The following is a 15,898-nucleotide window of genomic DNA, read 5'->3' as shown; positions in this document are numbered from 1 at the left end:
GCCGACCACGTGGTGTACCAAGTTGAGGTACCTTTCATGAATTATAACTCGGTCAGTTTGCCACCGAGCGACAAGCTGCGGTGTGTTTTGGAATGGTCTTGAGTGGGACTATCAAGGAAAAATACAAATGGAAAATCAGCTTGTCCATGGCCGAAGCTATTAGTGAAACTTATAGCAAAATGGGTCCAAAAACGAATGAAATGGGACTTGGACCAAGAATAACGGCAAGTTGGAGAAGAGATAGCAAGTTGGTGTAGAACAATTATATTTGGTGCATGGTATGACCAACAAAAAAGTATATGGGGCCAAGGTGCTGGCTGGCCTCTAAAGTGGAGATATGGGCGATACAAAGTTTGTACCAAAGTATGGCAAAAACTGGTAGAGGTACTTTTCATGAATTACTGCTCAGGCTGTATGGCACTTAGCGGGACGCTTGGCTCTGGTATGGAATAGTCTTGAGTGGGACTATCAAGGAAATATACGAACTAAAAATCACCATGTCCACGGACGAATGTATTAGCGAAACATAGAGCGAAATTGCGACCAAGTCGCTGGAAATGGCCCTTGGACCAAGTATACCGTCAAGGCGGTACGAGATAGCGAGTTGACGTGGAATATTTATAAGTTTGCCTCCACGAGACGAAAGTTTAGTTATATGGGGCCAACCCGCTCAGGGTTGTCCAAGTCGGTCATATGGCTGATCGAAATTTTCGACCAAGTACTGAGAAAACAGGGTAAGGTACCGTGTACCTCGAATAACTTTGGCTGTAGATGTCCGAGCGAGGCGAACGGCATAGCGTTGGAAAGGTCTTGAGGTGTTCTAGGCACCCTGAAAGTATGAGAAGGCTACCTGGAAAACTCGTGGAGATATTAGAGAAACATAGGGCCCAAAAGATACCAAGTCGCAGGAAATGGGCCCTCCATGAACACCCTAAAATCCCAATTACGGCTAAGTTGCAGGCCAGCTAGCGAAGTGAAATGTTCTAGGCATAACTAGAACACGTTAAGGCGCAACTTTTTAAATCAGAACTTTTTTCGATATCTGGCCCCCAAAGGGGGGATATGGTCGATCCAAGGATTTTTACAAGTTTCGGTACTTTTTACGGTATCACTCATAGCTCCGGCTGTAAGCAAGCAAATGACAATCTAAGACATGATTTGGAAAGGTATTGAGTAGTACTAACTTACGTTAGAACACAGCGAAGCGCTATCGGTTCATGGCAAGGCCGATATAAGCAGTCAAAGATGAAAAATGTTGACAAAATGAACAAAAATTACCTTGGTACGCGAATAGCGGCCAGGGATGAAGAGGTACGAAGGTGGTGTAGAACAATTATAATTAGGGCTTGGTACGCTCTAAAAGTTTGCCGAAGACCGCAAAGCGCTCAGACCCACAGAAAGGGGTCATTTGGGCCGAACAGTGCGTGCAAAGAGGTGAAAATGCAAAAATTGCACTTTGGGGGGCGATTTGCGGGGGGAAGGAGGGGTCGGAGGGCAAAATGTCTCTTGACCAAAAAGTCTTATCTCGTCGAGATCTACAACATTGCCGAAGACCGCAAAGCGCTAGCTCGCAATCGAAAAATCGAGAATTTGAAAATTTTCTAAGTCTTGGGCTCCCTAAGGAAAAGTTTCAAAAATCACGTTTGTCCCCAATTTTGAAGGGGAAGGAGTCGGTTCCGGGGCATGGTGTCTTCGGCAAAAAGTCTTATCTTTTTGCGTACTTTCGACTAGTTCAATAAAAATTTTTGACCCAAAATTTGTTCGGCGGACCCCTAGGTCGAAAAACCCGAAAAAAGTCGAAAAAAGTCGAAAATGTCGAAAAATGAGAAAACCTCATATTCGGACTCTACACGAGCCCCAGATATTGAAAAGTGAAATCCGCGGTCGATTTGGAACAAAAAATTTACCTAGGCAAAGTTGTATGGAGGTAGGGACCCCTGAGAAAAAAGTTTGGTCCCGAGGCTCCTTGGACCACCAAGTCCCTAGGTCGGACCAAAATCGGAAAAAATCCGACCAAAGTCGAAAGTGTCGAAAATTTTAAAAAACCCCTTTTGGGGCCCTATGGCCTCCCTAGATAATGAAAAGTGAGGTCCGCGGCCGATCCGGAAGAAAAACTTGACCTAGGCAAACTTGTATGACGGTGGGGACCCAAAAAAATTTCGATGAGTGTAGTTTAGACAGGCCGGAAAATGTATCGGTGGTCCGTATCAAGGGACGTCTTTTAGTTCCATGGGGTGGTGGTCGTCGAACAAAGTCGCCTAGGTCGACCACCAGAAAGACCAGTCGTGTTGTAATGGATGTTTTGGCCACTTTGCTAGGGAAACCTAGTAGGTCGAAGCAAATTTGGGGTTCGAGATGAGTTGGTGAAAGTTGGTCCAACCTAGGTGTGCTTGGTGGAGGTTGACCATGAAAGTAGAGCATGATGGGAATGACCATAACTTTGGTTCTAGATGTCGGATCGGTACACTTTCGGCAGTTTTGGAAAGGTGAAGGCCTGCTCTAGCTATGTTTCCTACCAAGCTGAGCGCCTACTAGTGACCCGGAGGAGGTATTAAGGGTCAAAGGCAAAAAGGGGTACCCTAAAGTGCGTGTGACCAAGAAAATGGGAAAAACGGTATCGCCTATAGCTCAGGCTGTATGGCTCGGATCGGAAAGCTTGGATATGCGTTGGAAAGGTCTTGACGAGCGCTAGCTATGTGTCCTACCAAGCGAAGCGCTAGGTGTTGAGCAAGTCGGTCATATTAGAGGGCAAAGGTGAAAAATGGTGGTTTAGAGGCGAAAATTCACCTTATGATCGAAAATAGCGGGCGAACGATAAGAGCTACGAACACGGCGTAGAACAATCATAAGTACGTTACCACAAGACCTAACTTTGGCCAATATAGAGCGAGAAGATCGGAGGTACCCATCAGGGTGATATGGCTGGTTCAAAGTTGGACCAAAACGAGACTTGAGAAATGGATTGAAACACGGTATCGCGAATAACTCAGGCTGTATGGAACGGATCGACAAGCTTAGATCAGTGTTGGAAAGGTCGAACCGAGCGCTAACTATAATCCCAAACAACCGAAGCGCTAAGTGTTGAGCAAAACTGAGTTATTAAGCGACAAAGTGGAAAAATAATACCAAAATGGCCAAAAATCACACAAGACCAAGAATACCGAGCAAGCGGTAAGAGATAGCGGGTTGACGTAGAATACTTATAAGTTTGCCTCTACGAGACCTAAAAGTCGTCCATAGAAAGCGAGAAGATCGGACCACTCTGGAAGGGTGATACGAGTGGTCAAAAATTAGCAAAAATGAAACATGGCTAAAATGGATTTGACTTGTGCACCGTATAGCTCCGGCTGTATGGCATGGATTGTTAAGCTAGGATATGTTTTGGAAAGGTAACACCCAGCGCTAGATACGACTAAAAGAAAGCAAAGCGCTAACTAGCATGATTTGGAAGTTATTAAGTGTCAAAGTCGAAAAATGTTACCAAAATTGAAACTCGAGTACATTGGGCCAAAAAGTACAAGTTGTGAAATTTGGACTTACGAGTAAAATACCGAGCAGGCGGTAAGAGATAGAGACTTGGTGTAGAACAATTATATGTTGGGCATGTTATAACCTATATTTGGCCCGAACATAGTGACGAGATCGGTGGTACCCAAAAGGGTGGTACAGGTGTTAGATGGTTTTCCCAGAGCATAAGCTCCACATGATATGGAAAACGGGAAACATCATAACTTCGGCTGTATGGCATGGAATGGAACGAACAAGGTATCGATGGAAAGAGAAAAGGTAGCGCTAACTATAATTCCTACCAAGCAAAGCGCTAGCATGTGACCGTTCGGGTGTTATTGTGAGTCAAAGTCAGAAATTGTTACCACGAGAGGCGAAAATCCGACTAAGTCCATGAATACCGGGCTGGCGGTAAGAGATACGGCTTGGCCGTAGAACATTTATAAGTTGGCCAATACAAGACCTAAGTTTCGTCCATCGACGACAAGAAGATCGAAGATACGTGAAGGTGAGATATGGGCGTCCCAAAGTGGGCCTTTGAAAAAGTGACAAACTTCCCTTATAACAGCATACACCAAATATCTCTGGCTCTATGGCACCGAATAAGAAGTTGAGGTCAGCGATAGAAAGGTGATAGTCAGCGCTAAATATCATACGAACAGAGTGAAGCGCTAAAGGGAAAGGATCTTGGTGATATAAGGTGACAAAGTCGAGAAAAGTTGCCTCAAAATCATGAAAAATGTGAAAAAATGGCTAAGTCCCGGGTGCCTTAAGGGCAGGTTGATCGAATGTACCGAGCTGGCGGTACGAGATAGAGACTTGGTGTATAACAATTATATGTTTGGCATGGCAAGACCTACATTTGGTCAATACAAAGTGAGAAGATCAAAGAAACCCGTAAGGGTGATATTGGTGTCCAAAGGTAAAAAGCACTAAGTCTTGGGAAACTTATATGAAGAAAAAGGACCCTGATGGGTCATATAGGATGGATCGAAAAATCGGCTAAGTCCCAAAATGGTGATGTCAGAACTACACTCAAATGTTACCACACCAAGCAAGGCAAACTTATATGAAGCAAAGGACCCTGATGGGTCATATGGTATTTTACGAAAAATCGGCTAAGTCCCAAAATGATGATGTCAGAACTACACTCAAATGTTACCACACCAAGCAAGGCAAACTTATATGAAGCAAAGGACCCTGATGGGTCATATGGTATTGATCGAAAAATCGGCTAAGTCCCAAAATGGGGATGTCAGAACTACACTCAAATGTTACCACACCAAGCAAGGCAAACTTATATGAAGGCAAGGACCCTGATGGGTCATATGGTATTTTACGAAAAATCGGCTAAGTCCCAAAATGGGGATGTCAGAACTACACTCAAATGTTACCACACCAAGCAAGGCAAACTTATATGAAGCAAAGGACCCTGATGGGTCATATGGTATTTTACGAAAAATCGGCTAAGTCCCAAAATGGGGATGTCAGAACTACACTAAAATGTTACCACACCAAGCAAGGCAAACTTATATGAAGGCAAGGACCCTGATGGGTCATATGGTATTTTACGAAAAATCGGCTAAGTCCCAAAATGGTGATGTCAGAACTACACTAAAATGTTACCACACCAAGCAAGGCAAACTTATATGAAGGCAAGGACCCTGATGGGTCATATGGTATTTTACGAAAAATCGGCTAAGTCCCAAAATGGTGATGTCAGAACTACACTAAAATGTTACCACACCAAGCAAGGCAAACTTATATGAAGGCAAGGACCCTGATGGGTCATATGGTATGGATCGAAAAATCGGCTAAGTCCCAAAATGGGGATGTCAGAACTACACTCAAATGTTACCACACCAAGCAAGGCAAACTTATATGAAGGCAAGGACCCTGATGGGTCATATGGTATTTTACGAAAAATCGGCTAAGTCCCAAAATGGGGATGTCAGAACTACACTCATGTGTTACCACACCAAGCAAGGCAAACTTATATGAAGGCAAGGACCCTGATGGGTCATATGGTATTTTACGAAAAATCGGCTAAGTCCCAAAATGATGATGTCAGAACTACACTCAAATGTTACCACACCAAGCAAGGCAAACTACCTAGGTGAACCCTAGGAAGAAACACGGACCAAGTCAGATGGCCTAAGTCAAGAGTTCAAGTGACCTAGGGAAAGTTGTATGACGGTGAGGACCCTGAAAAATCTGGTTAGTGTAGTTCAGACAGGGTAGGTTTTTGGGTCGGCCGGACCTCCTTATTTCGGGTTTTGACCTCCTCAAGAAGCTACACCTAGGCAAACTGCCTAGGGTGCAAGTGTGAAGACCAATCGAATAGTAAGACAAGTTTTGACCGATCGCCCTAGGCAAGCTTGTATGAAGAAAGGGACCCTACGGGTCATATGGAAATACATGAAAAATCGGCTAAGTCCCAAAATTGGGATGTCAGAACTACACTAAAAAGTTACCACATGAAGCAAGGCAAACTACCTAGGTGAACCCTAGGAAGAAACACGGACCAAGTCAGATGGCCTAAGTCAAGAGTTCAAGTGACCTAGGGAAAGTTGTATGACGGTGAGGACCCTGAAAAATCTGGTTAGTGTAGTTCAGACAGGGTAGGTTTTTGGGTCGGCCGGACCTCCTTATTTCGGGTTTTGACCTCCTCAAGAAGCTACACCTAGGCAAACTGCCTAGGGTGAAAGTGCGAAGACCAATCGAATAGTAAGACAAGTTTTGACCGATCGCCCTAGGCAAGCTTGTATGAAGAAAGGGACCCTATGGGTCATATGGAAATACATGAAAAATCGGCTAAGTCCCAAAATTGGGATGTCTGAACTACACTAAAAAGTTACCACAGCAAGCAAGGCAAAGTACCTAGGTGAACCCTAGGAAGAAACACGGACCAAGTCAGATGGCCTAAGTCAAGAGTACAAGTGACCTAGGCAAAGTTGTATGGCGCTGAGGACCCTGAAAAATCGGGTTAGTGTAGTTCAGACAGGGGAGGTTTCTGGGTCGGCTGAACCTCCTTATTTCGGGTTTTGGCCTCCTCAAGAAGACAGACCTAGGCAAACTGCCTAGGGTGAAAGTGCGAAGACCAATCGAATAGTAAGACAAGTTTTGACCGATCGCCCTAGGCAAGCTTGTATGAAGAAAGGGACCCTATGGGTCATATGGAAATACATGAAAAATCGGCTAAGTCCCAAAATTGGGATGTCTGAACTACACTAAAAAGTTACCACATCAAGCAAGGCAAAGTACCTAGGTGAACCCTAGGAAGAAACACGGACCAAGTCAGATGGCCTAAGTCAAGAGTACAAGTGACCTAGGCAAAGTTGTATGGCGCTGAGGACCCTGAAAAATCGGGTTAGTGTAGTTCAGACAGGGGAGGTTTCAGGGTCGGCTGGACCTCCTTATTTCGGGTTTTGGCCTCCTCAAGAAGACAGACCTAGGCGAACTGCCTAGGGTGAAAGTGCGAAGACCAATCGAATAGTAAGACAAGTTTTGACCGATCGCCCTAGGCAAGCTTGTATGAAGAAAGGGACCCTATGGGTCATATGGAAATACATGAAAAATCGGCTAAGTCCCAAAATTAGGATGTCTGAACTACACTAAAAAGTTACCACATCAAGCAAGGCAAAGTACCTAGGTGAACCCTAGGAAGAAACACGGACCAAGTCGGATGGCCTAAGTCAAGAGTACAAGTGACCTAGGCAAAGTTGTATGGCGCTGAGGACCCTGAAAAATCGGGTTAGTGTAGTTCAGACAGGGGAGGTTTCAGGGTCGGCCGAACCTCCTTATTTCGGGTTTTGGCCTCCTCAAGAAGACAGACCTAGGCGAACTGCCTAGGGTGAAAGTGCGAAGACCAATCGAATAGTAAGACAAGTTTTGACCGATCGCCCTAGGCAAGCTTGTATGAAGAAAGGGACCCTATGGGTCATATGGAAATATACGAAAAATCGGCTAAGTCCCAAAATTGGGATGTCAGAACTACACTATAAAGTTACCACATTAGCAAGGCAGACTTGTATGAAGAACGGGACCCTGGTGAAAGTAGCAAATATCCCAAACCGAACATGAATATTATACACACAAGAGTACGAACATAAAGGAACACGGACCAAGCGTACCGAGAGAATCGGTACTATAGAACCCTCGTGGTTCTACACAAAGACTTTATGTTAGGGGTTCAAGCCCCATAGTACTCAATCGGTGACAGTAGCAAATATCCCAAACCGAACATGAATATTAAACACACAAGAGCACGAACATAAAGGAACACGGACCAAGCGTACCGAGAGAATCGGTACTATAGAGCCCTCGTGGTTCTACACAAAGACTTTATGTTCGGGGTTCACACCCCAAATCGAACGTGGAATTTACTTTCTGATGGTCATGCGGTCGTCCAAAGGGGTCTAGTATCCTGGGATGACAAGCATCACGGGCACAGCTCGTATCAAAACAGTCGAAGAGGCCCGCGAAAGCTTGCTTTCCATGGCTATGCGATGCACAAATTGAGTTTACTCACCGTAGTATAAAACGAACGAACCGAACCTATCCGAGTAGGGATAATGGGCGCAGTAACATACTTCTGTGACCCAGCGAGAGTTGAACGAGGTGACATGAACTGTCAGTGGCTTATATCAGATGGGATACATACATGAGATTGCTTTCAAATCTACACTCGAAAACCTAACCAAGTAAAAGCGAACGTGGGGAGGATTCGAAACTGGTAACGAAATCTTAAGCTGGAAAGAGTCATCACTATGGATACATATTATGCGAAACCAATCAAGTGCTCATTACTGATCCAAAACCGAAGAGCACTAGTGAACACCTTATTCTCACCCTAGTTCACATCCAAGTGATCGACCACGTGTGTGAAGCAAAGACCAATCGAATTCCTCAATGAACCGAACACTATGAACAAATGGCCAGAAACGTTATAACTATCCAAACATCCTACTATCTAGCGAAAGTCATCACGATGGAACCATACAATGATCTTAACCTATAGCGCTCACCTATTCCTACCCAGAGTGCAAGTGAACAGATTGCCCACCCTTACCAGTTCACAACCACGTGATCGACTAACATACCGAGGTTACCACAAGTCAAAGTTATACGTTTACAAGCGCAAGACCAATCGAAAACCCCGAAAGCAATCTCGACCCAAAATGTATTATCCGTGAGTGTAGTCGAGTCTCGTACTCGTCATCTGTAATCGTCGGATAGAATATCCAGTACACGGTTGTCTTTCCAAATGAAATCTACATACAGAACTCGCTCTTGGCAAATGGGTGGCATTGGCGCAATCAGGAGCGAGTTCCCGTCCGGGTGCCAAATGATTGGCAAATGTCTGGGGGAAAGCAACCATATGTTGATTTGTCTGTTAGTGTACTGGGTGTTTGAGGTATGTAGTATCCACGCTTGGTTGGGTGTGTCAGAGGACCATGGATGCGTTCACAACCCCAATTGGGGTACATCGGGAATGATTTTGTGGAACCGATGTGCCCGGCACACACTAAGTTTTGTTGCAAGTTAATAGTGTGCCATGTCCGGGGGGGTTGTGATTAAACTCTGGTGAATTGCGTACTGTGGTGATTGGGGTATGAAAGCCCCGCAGTTGCAATGATCGGACGCGCCTAGCGTGTCCTTTAGTTGATGGTAGGGAAATGAAGGCCCTTGTCAGCTCACCTAAGTATTCATGGAAGTTTGGCATAAGGTCGCTGTGGTAGGGGTATGAAGGCCCCGTCAGCGCATGCACAATCGGGCGCACGAGCGCTTAGCGGAGTCGAATGCCGCTCAAGTGCCTGTCCGGTGCATCGGGTGTGTGTGATACGAGGGCAATGAGGTTCGCACGGGGGCTCGCCTCCCGTGTGCTACCGGACTTGACAACATATAGAACGTGGTGTTTGCTCCTCCGGGTGCAATGGGACAATGAACATTCGAACGCAAAGTCGGAATTCTGGTTGATCCTACCAGTAATATACGCTCGTCTCAAAGGTTAAGCCATGCATGTCTAAGTACAAACAGATTTAATGTGAAACCGCATAAGGCTCAGTATAACAGCTATAATTTACGAGATCATCAACCTAGTTACTTGGATAACTGTGGAAAATCTAGAGCTAATACATGCAACATGCCAGGACCCTCGCGGGAACTGGTGCACTTATTAGTCAAACCAATCGCGGGTTCTCCGTGTCATTGAGTTGAAGTCTGGATAATGATGCTGATCGTATGGTCTCGCACCGACGACAGATCTCGCAAATATCTGCCCTATCAACTATGGATGGTAGTATAGAGGACTACCATGGTTGCAACGGGTAACGGGGAATCAGGGTTCGATTCCGGAGAGGGAGCCTGAGAAATGGCTACCACATCCAAGGAAGGCAGCAGGCGCGTAAATTACCCAATCCCGGGACGGGGAGGTAGTGACGAGAAATAACAATATGAAACTCTTTAATGATGTTTCATAATTGGAATGAGTAGAGCATAAATCCTTCTACGAGGATCAAGTGGAGGGCAAGTCTGGTGCCAGCAGCCGCGGTAATTCCAGCTCCACTAGCGTATATTAAAATTGTTGCGGTTAAAACGTTCGAAGTTGATACTTGTCCAACACAGTCCGGCTCCGCCGACCCGGTCAACCCGTGGTCGGTGGGCCAAGTCGGAATCTGGTTGCGACTCAATGGTGTGGTAGGGCACCAAGTCTGTGTCATGGTGTGCCCTTCAACGGGTGCAAGTGTAACATAGAGCTCGACCGCTCACGTTTACCTTGAACAAATTAGAGTGCTTAAAGCAGGGTGCCCAAACGCCCTAGAATAATCTTGCATGGAATAATGGAATACGACCTTGGTCTAATCTTTCATTGGTTTGTACTCAGACCGGAGGTAATGATTAACAGAAGTAGTTGGGGACACTAGTATTACGGCGCGAGAGGTGAAATTCGTAGACCGTCGTAAGACTAACTAAAGCGAAGGCATTTGTCAAGGATGCTTTCTTTAATCAAGAACGAAAGTTAGAGGATCGAAGGCGATTAGATACCGCCCTAGTTCTAACCGTAAACGATGCCAACTAGCAATTGGGAGTCGCTACAACCAGGTGCTCTCAGTAGCTTCCGGGAAACCAAAGTCAGGTTCCGGGGGAAGTATGGTTGCAAAGTTGAAACTTAAAGGAATTGACGGAAGGGCACCACAATGAAATGGAGCTTGCGGTTCAATTTGACTCAACACGGGAAAACTTACCAGGTCCGAACTTATGGAGGTGAGACAGATTAATAGCTCTTTCTCAAATTTAAGGGTAGTGGTGCATGGCCGTTCTTAGTTCGTGGATTGATTTGTCTGGTTAATTCCGATAACGAACGTGACTCACATATGCTAACTAGAACGCAGTCAGCGTTAATGCGTCGATGCCGATTGGAACGGGTTAGGACCTTTCGGTGGAGTATGACCTGACACCTTCGCTGTTCGTGTGCGCAAGTGCACTTACGGTACGCTGCTTAGCAGGACAATTTGTGTTTAGCAAAATGAGATCGAGCGATAACAGGTCCGTGATGCCCTTAGATGTTCTGGGCTACACGCGTGCTACAATGTGGGTAGCAGCGTGTCTCCTATTCCGAGAGGAACGGGAAATCACTCAAATACTCACTTAGTAGGGATTATGGATTGCAATGGTCCATATGAACTCGGAACTTCTAGTAAGTGCTGGTCATCAGCCAGCGTTGAATACGTCCCTGCCCTTTGTACACACCGCCCGTCGCTACTACCGATGGATTATTTAGTGAGGTCTTTGGAGATGATCGTTCGCTGGATCCTCGTGAACCGCGTCTGCTTTATCGAAGTTGACCGAACTTGATGATTTAGAGGAAGTAAAAGTCGTAACAAGGTTTCCGTAGGTGAACCTGCGGAAGGATCATTAGTGGCCAAGTGATCCTTCCAGAAGTCCGAACCTGCGGGTTGAGACTTCGGCACAAGTTGCCATATGATAATTGACGAAACACTATAGAAGTCCGAACCTGCGGGTTGAGACTCAGGCACAAGTTGCCATATGAAAGTTGACGAAACACTAACAAGTCCGAACCTGCGGGTTGAGACTTAGGCACACGTTGCCTTATACATGACTTCGAACAAATACACAAGTCCGAACCTGCGGGTTGAGACTTAGGCACAAGTTGCCTTATACATGACTTCGAACAAATACACAAGTCCGAACCTGCGGGTTGAGACTTAGGCACAAGTTGCCATATGAAAGTTGACGAAACACTAACAAGTCCGAACCTGCGGGTTGAGACTTAGGCACACGTTGCCTTATACATGACTTCGAACAAATACACAAGTCCGAACCTGCGGGTTGAGACTTAGGCACAAGTTGCCTTATACATACATTGGCCAAATAAACAGAAGTCCGAACCTGCGGGTTGAGACTTAGGCACAAGTTGCCATATTATATTCGATCAAACACTAAGTAGTCCGAACCTGCGGGTTGAGACTCAAGACCGTAACAAGATGTCACTATACAAGTCCGAACCTAAGGGTTGAGACTTAATGCGATCTAGATACCAAGTTGACATCCAATACCTGTTGAGCAAAACCAAAGATTCCCTGTTCTCGAATGATTACACTATATAACAGGGAATCATGAAGAAATCAAGCAAGCGTGAAACAAAGTCATCACTTGGGCATGCTCGATAGCCAACCACATGACCTTAACCTAAGAGAGCATGCAAACCACATGATACCTATAAACGATTAACCCGCCCTAGTTCAATCGTTCACCAAGTGATGACTTCAGTATGGCTAAGAGAAAAACTTTTAAATGGGAAAAACTCTAAGTCCGAACCTCCGGGTTGAGACTTCCGCGTCGGAGGTGGGCGCACCTCCTATCCGAAAGATGATGAATCAGGGGTGTTCGGTCAGCAATGGTCGGATGCCCCGTCGTAGTCCAACTATGACAATCAAAGTCAAGACCTCCGGGTTGAGACTTTCCGCGAGTACAAGCATAAAGGAACACGGACCAAGCCGTACCGAGAGAATCGGTACTAGAGCCCTCGTGGTTCTACATTGAGAGAGCCCTCGTGGTTCTCATTAGGGGCTTTATGCAAGTCGTACTCAATACTGTGGTGTGAAGTATAAAGTATAGTCTTCGCCTGGTCCACGCTGCTTCGGCGGTCCTGGGTAAGATAGTTCATTCTAGCTTGCCCTATAGTGGAATGAGGACACTTAATGCTTCGTCTTTTAGCGGCGGCTAGACTCCTCCTCACGGGGAACGAGTTGACGCACACAGCGGCGGCTTACGCACTATGGCAATCATGGATGCCTGAAGATTCCGTGAAGTTCTCCCCTGGTCCACGCTGCCTCGGCAGTCCTGGGTAAAATGGAATATTTCCAGCTTGCCCTATAGTGGAAGAGGACTATCCAACAATACAAAGTCAAGACCTCCGGGTTGAGACTTTCCGCGTCGGTGGTGTCGCGCACCGCCTATCCGAAAGATGGTGTAACAGGGGTGTTCGATCAGCAATGGTCGGATGCCCCGTCATAGTGCAACTATGACAACCAAAGTCAAGACCTCCGGGTTGAGACTTTCCGCGTCCGGAGGTACGCGTACCGCCTACCCGAAAGATGGTGTGCTTCTGGGGTATTCGATGAGTCGGATACCCCGTCGTAGTCCAACTATGACAATCAAAGTCAAGACCTCCGGGTTGAGACTTCCGCGTCCGGAGGTACGCGTACCGCCTACCCGAAAGATGGTGAATCAGGGGTGTTCGATCAGCAATGGTCGGATGCCCCGTCGTAGTCCAACTATGACAATCAAAGTCAAGACCTCCGGGTTGAGACTTCCGCGTCCGGAGGTACGCGTACCGCCTACCCGAAAGATGGTGTGCTTCTGGGGTATTCGATGAGTCGGATACCCCGTCGTAGTCCAACTATGACAATACAAAGTCAAGACCTCCGGGTTGAGACTTCCGCGTCCGGAGGTACGCGTACCGCCTACCCGAAAGATGGTGTGCTTCTGGGGTATTCGATGAGTCGGATACCCCGTCGTAGTCCAACTATGACAATACAAAGTCAAGACCTCCGGGTTGAGACTTCCGCGTCCGGAGGTACGCGTACCGCCTACCCGAAAGATGGTGTGCTTCTGGGGTATTCGATGAGTCGGATACCCCGTCGTAGTCCAACTATGACAATCAAAGTCAAGACCTCCGGGTTGAGACTTTCTAAGAGTACAAGCATAAAGGAACACGGACCAAGCCGTACCGAGAGAATCGGTACTAGAGCCCTTGTGGTTCTACATTGAGAGAGCCCTCGTGGTTCTCATTAGGGGCTTTATGCAAGAAGTACTCAATACTGTGGTGTGAAGTATAAAGTATAGAGTCCTCCACTGGTCCACGCTGCTCCGGCGGTCCTGGGTAAGATAGTTCATTCTAGCTTGCCCTATGTGGAAGAGGACTCAATACCCTACCTGTTGAGCTTGAAACAAAGTCATCACTTGGGCATGCTCATATTGCCATACACAATTACATTATATTCGAATGAGCATGCAAGCGACCCTATATAGACCGAACCAAAACGATAGATACCGCCGTAGTTCACCCCCACCAAGTGATGACTTCAGTATGGCTAGTGTGTGAAGTATAAAGTATAGTCCTCCCCTGGTCCACACTGCTTCGGCGGTCCTGGGTAAGATAGTTAGTTCTAGCTTGCCCTATGTGGAAGAGGACACAATACTTAATACTTAGAGTACAAGCATAAAGGAACACGGACCAAGCCGTACCGAGAGAATCGGTACTAGAGCCCTCGTGGTTCTACATTGAGAGAGCCCTCGTGGTTCTCATTAGGGGCTTTATGCAAGTCGTACTCAATACTGTGGTGTGAAGTATAAAGTATAGAGTCCTCCACTGGTCCACGCTGCTCCGGCGGTCCTGGGTAAGATAGTTCATTCTAGCTTGCCCTATGTGGAAGAGGACTCAATACCCTACCTGTTGAGCTTGAAACAAAGTCATCACTTGGGCATGCTCATATTGCCATACAATATTCCATTATCTACTAATGAGCATGCAGCTATATGATTATAACCTGTAAACGATTACCCCGCCGTAGTTCAGCGCTTCAACCAAGTGATGACTTCAGTATGGCTAGTGTGTGAAGTATAAAGTATAGTCCTCCCCTGGTCCACACTGCTTCGGCGGTCCTGGGTAAGATAGTTAGTTCTAGCTTGCCCTATGTGGAAGAGGACACCATACTTAATACTGTGGTGTAATGAACAAAGTATAGTCCTCCACTGGTCCACGCTGCTTCGGCGGTCCTGGGTAAGATAGTTAGTTCTAGCTTGCCCTATGTGGAAGAGGGCATACAAGACAAAGTATAGTTCTCCCCTGGTCCACGCTGCTTCGGCGGTCCTGGGTAAGATAGTTAATTCTAGCTTGCCCTATGTGGAAGAGAGCATACATGAACCAAGAACGAAGGTTATGATCGAGGAATGATTCGACAACTAACCGATGGTATGAAATGTGAAGAATTCAAGCAAGCACACAATCAAGTCATCACTTGGGCATGCTCGATAGCCAATCCTATGACATTAACCTAGTAGAGCATGCGAAAACCAATATATATGTAAACGATGCCCCTCCCTAGTTCAGCGCTTCAACCAAGTGATGACTTCAGAATGGCTAAATCAAATCGGTTCAAAACATACCATCGGTACCCTATTGAAACACACAAGTCGATATCAAACCTCATGATTGTGTAGTCCTCCACTGGTCCACACTGCTCCGGCGGTCCTGGGTAAGATAGTTCATTCTAGCTTGCCCTATGTGGAAGAGGGCACATTACTCAACACTGTGGTGTTATGAACAAAGTATAGTCCTCCACTGGTCCACGCTGCTTCGGCGGTCCTGGGTAAGATAGTTAGTTCTAGCTTGCCCTATGTGGAAGAGGGCATACAAGACAAAGTATAGTTCTCCCCTGGTCCACGCTGCTTCGGCGGTCCTGGGTAAGATAGTTAATTCTAGCTTGCCCTATGTGGAAGAGAGCATACATGAACCAAGAACGAAGGTTATGATCGAGGAATGATTCGACAACTAACCGATGGTATGAAATGTGAAGAATTCAAGCAAGCACAAAATCAAGTCATCACTTGGGCATGCTCGATAGCCAACCCTATGACATTAACCTAGTAGAGCATGCAAAAACCAATATATATGTAAACGATGCCCCTCCCTAGTTCAGCGCTTCAACCAAGTGATGACTTCAGAATGGCTAAATCAAATCGGTTCAAAACATATTATCGGTACCCTATTGAAACACACAAGTCGATATCAAACCTCATGATTGAGTAGTCCTCCACTGGTCCACGCCGCTTCGGCCGTCCTGGGTAAAATGGAACATTCCAG

Source organism: Anopheles ziemanni, assembly GCF_943734765.1.
Source record: "Anopheles ziemanni chromosome X unlocalized genomic scaffold, idAnoZiCoDA_A2_x.2 X_unloc_130, whole genome shotgun sequence".
Classification (NCBI taxonomy): domain Eukaryota; kingdom Metazoa; phylum Arthropoda; class Insecta; order Diptera; family Culicidae; genus Anopheles; species Anopheles ziemanni.
Note: the sequence above shows the minus strand (reverse complement) of the source record.